The sequence below is a fragment of the Pelobates fuscus genome, chromosome 3, assembly GCF_036172605.1.
Source record: "Pelobates fuscus isolate aPelFus1 chromosome 3, aPelFus1.pri, whole genome shotgun sequence".
In the NCBI taxonomy this organism is placed as follows: Eukaryota; Metazoa; Chordata; class Amphibia; order Anura; family Pelobatidae; genus Pelobates; species Pelobates fuscus.
The window spans coordinates 396,030,416-396,034,156 of NC_086319.1; the positions used below are offsets into that span (position 1 = coordinate 396,030,416).

At 41.5% G+C, this 3,741-nt stretch overlaps 1 non-coding gene across 1 annotated transcript; it reads left to right on the forward strand.

The window, feature by feature from the left end:
* Nucleotides 1-1,569: 1,569 nt before the first annotated feature.
* Nucleotides 1,570-1,641, forward strand: TRNAW-CCA (transfer RNA tryptophan (anticodon CCA)). Its single transcript has one exon. It is a non-coding gene; the product is annotated as a tRNA-Trp (tRNA).
* Nucleotides 1,642-3,741: the final 2,100 nt, after the last annotated feature.

Below are 3,741 nucleotides of genomic sequence, written 5' to 3' on the forward strand. Positions count from 1 at the left end.
TGCGTTATTTCATTATGTTGATGGTCAAAACGGGAAAAGTCCTGCTCATCTACAGTAGGTAGATTTGACATGCTGCAGGATTCCTGATTGTTTCAAATGAATCCTGTGGATTTTAAACTAGGAGTCGGGAACCAAAAATAGAGTCCCCCTGTTCCTTTAGCGTGTCATTTTATGGGTTCCTCCTTTTTTTTGCTTTACTCCCTTTTTGTCAAAACAGGTTAATGAATCGATTTCCTAGAGGCAGCATTTGAATGCTGAATACTGGAGGACAGCACTTTCCCTATGCTGGAGTTGAATTGTTATCTTTTGTTTGCACCTGTTGGTGGTCATTTGACACGCTAGCAGATTTCACCTGAATGTAACATGAGGATCTTGCGCTTTAAACTCTTTCTGTGTGAGAATAAATAGAGGGGGATGTGTAATATTTTAGCATTGATCTAGTTTTCTTGTGTTTTTGCGGTCTTGTAGAGGTGAAGGCGTTCTAAATGACCTATGCCGCCAGCAGTGCTGCATGAGTGTGGAAAGATATTGTCGGGACTTGCAACCTTTTGACAAGAAAGAAAAGGAAATGATCAGAACGCTCCCAAATGGCGTGCGTGTTTTGAGTACGCAGCCACAGGGATTTTGTGCAGGTAGCGTGGCCGAGCGGTCTAAGGCGCTGGATTAAGGCTCCAGTCTCTTCGGGGGCGTGGGTTTGAATCCCACTGCTGCCATCAGGCTCTTTTTTTTTCTTCCAGCCTTCTGTGGATGAATAAACGTATCACGCCATTTAAATACCGCTTCCTTATTTGCCACAGCGTGCAACTTATGTGGACATGGAAATGCACTTGTTTCATACTCATTTGATCTTTGAAAATGGAACAGTAACACAGAAAGTTAGAAAAGTAATGCAGGATGAAAAGAAGACTCAGCTTCAACATTTCACCCACCCTTCTTCCCCTTGTTGTTCCAAAAGAAGGAGAAAGGAAAAAAAGAAAGACCTGAAGTCATTTTCAATTGTGCCCCAAATTGGGCAGCAGGATTCCTTTAGAACTCCATATGTGCATTCCGATTTCTCCTTGGATCAACAAGCTGTGTTACAATACCCACTTTAGATACTAAAGTGGCATAGTTTCCAGCTTTGCCACAAGAACATCGAGGCCATCCTCAAATACATCTACTGAATTCCATAAAACACCTTCTTTAGGAAGAGAATTTAACATCTTTCTTCTCACTTGAAAGAGGCCATAAATTGTCCTAAATATAAAGCTAGCAAAGAGTAAGTCACGTGGAGAATTCCACACCATGCACGATTCACCCCAGCATTTGCATGTTCCATTGTAATGTAATTAAACCGGTATGGCTTCACATGGCCACAAACACAGAAACTGGCTAGCTGGTGCGGTGCCTTTCTGTTTGGCTTTGCCTTCAATTACAGTGGTATTGTGCTGAAAAGAAAAGTACTTATTTTCTTTCCTCTTTAGGCTGAATATTTAATTTGTCAGAATCGATCTAATTTTATGTCGGTGGGGGAAAAAAAACTACCTTTGTTGGCTACTCTGTTGACGACCACGTCCACCTTTACAATGAGACTTCGTGGCGCAACGGTAGCGCGTCTGACTCCAGTTCAGAAGGTTGCGTGTTCAAATCACGTCGGGGTCATGCTGCTTTTGCTTTGGAGAAGAGTAAGCACAGATCTCTTGTCAAACCAGAGTTGGATAAAAAGCAGGCTTAGCATATATAATCCATATATCCCGTACTTGCGTTATTTCATTATGTTGATGGTCAAAACGGGAAAAGTCCTGCTCATCTACAGTAGGTAGATTTGACATGCTGCAGGATTCCTGATTGTTTCAAATGAATCCTGTGGATTTTAAACTAGGAGTCGGGAACCAAAAATAGAGTCCCCCTGTTCCTTTAGCGTGTAATTTTATGGGTTCCTCCTTTTTTTTGCTTTACTCCCTTTTTGTCAAAACAGGTTAATGAATCGATTTCCTAGAGGCAGCATTTGAATGCTGAATACTGGAGGACAGCACTTTCCCTATGCTGGTGTTGAATTGTTATCGTTTGTTTGCACCTGTTGGTGGTCATTTGACACGCTAGCAGATTTCACCTGAATGTAACATGAGGAACTTGCGCTTTAAACTCTTTCTGTGTGAGAATAAATAGAGGGGCATGTGTAATATTTTAGCATTGATCTAGTTTTCTTGTGTTTTTGCGGTCTTGTAGAGGTGAAGGTGTTCTAAATGACCTATGCCGCCAGCAGTGCTGCATGAGTGTGGAAAGATATTGTCGGGACTTGCAACCTTTTGACAAGAAAGAAAAGGAATTGATCAGAATGCTCCCAAATGGCGTGCATGTTTTGAGTACGCAGCCACAGGGATCTTGCGCAGGTAGTGTGGCCGAGCGGTCTAAGGTGCTGGATTAAGGCTCCAGTCTCTTCGGGGGCGTGAGTTCGAATGCCATCAGGCGATTTTTTTCTTCCAGCCTTCTGTGGATGAATAAACGCTTCACGCCGTTTAAATACCGCTTCCTTATTTGCCACAGCGTGCAACTTATGTGGACATGGAAATGCACTTGTTTCATACTCATTTGATCTTTGAAAATGGAACAGTAACACAGAAAGTTAGAAAAGTAATGCAGGGTGAAAAGAAGACTCAGCTTCAACATTTCACCCACCCTTCTTCCCCTTGTTGTTCCAAAAGAAGGAGAAAGGAAAAAAAGAAAGACCTGAAGTCATTTTTAATTGTGCCCCAAATTGGGCAGCAGGATTCCTTTAGAACTCCATATGTGCATTCCGATTTCTCCTTGGATCAACAAGCTGTGTTACAATCCCCACTTTAGATACTAAAGTGGCATATTTGCCAGCTTTGCCACAAGAACATCGAGGCCATCCTCAAATACATCTACTGAATTCCATAAAACACCTTCTTTAGGAAGAGAATTTAACATCTTTCTTCTCACTTGAAAGAGGCCAAAAATGTGTCCTAAATATAAAGCTAGCAAAGAGTAAGTCACGTGGAGAATTCAACACCATGCACGATTCACCCCAGCATTTGCATGTTCCATTGTAATGTAATTAATCCGGTATGGCTTCACATTGCCGCAAACACAGAAACTGGCTAGCTGGTGTCTTTCTGTTTAACTTTGCCTTCAATTACAGTGGTATTGTGCTGAAAAGAAAAGTACTTAATTTCTTTCCTCTTTAGGCTGAATATTTAATTTGTCAGAATCTATCTAATTTTATGTCGGTGGGGGAAAAAAAACTACCTTTGTTGGCTACTCTGTTGACGACCATGTCCTCCTTTACAGTGAGACCTTGTGGCACAACGGTAGTGCGCCTGACTCCAGATCAGAAGGTTGCATGTTTAAATCATGTCGGGGTCATGCTGCTTTTGCTTTGGAGAAGAGTAAGCACAGATCTCTTGACATACCATAGTTGGATAAAAAGCAGGCTTAGCATATATAATCCAAATGAAGTGGAAATCAATCAATAAATTGATTATTTTGTGTATCTGCCCCTGTCCAAATTAAGAAAAAATGCGTGCACGCTCCCTGAAGTAATTCACGCCAGACACAAGTTTCAGGTTAATGAAGAACTTGAGGAATGTTTATTCAGAGGGGCAGGCGACCCCTTATAAAGCACAATTACATCATAAGCATGGTCAGAGATAACATTGATTTATGCATTAATAATTGGTTAGGGGTTAAGTGGTTGATTTATTGCTCGTCCTACTGGGTGTGATGTCACTGGTATCATGC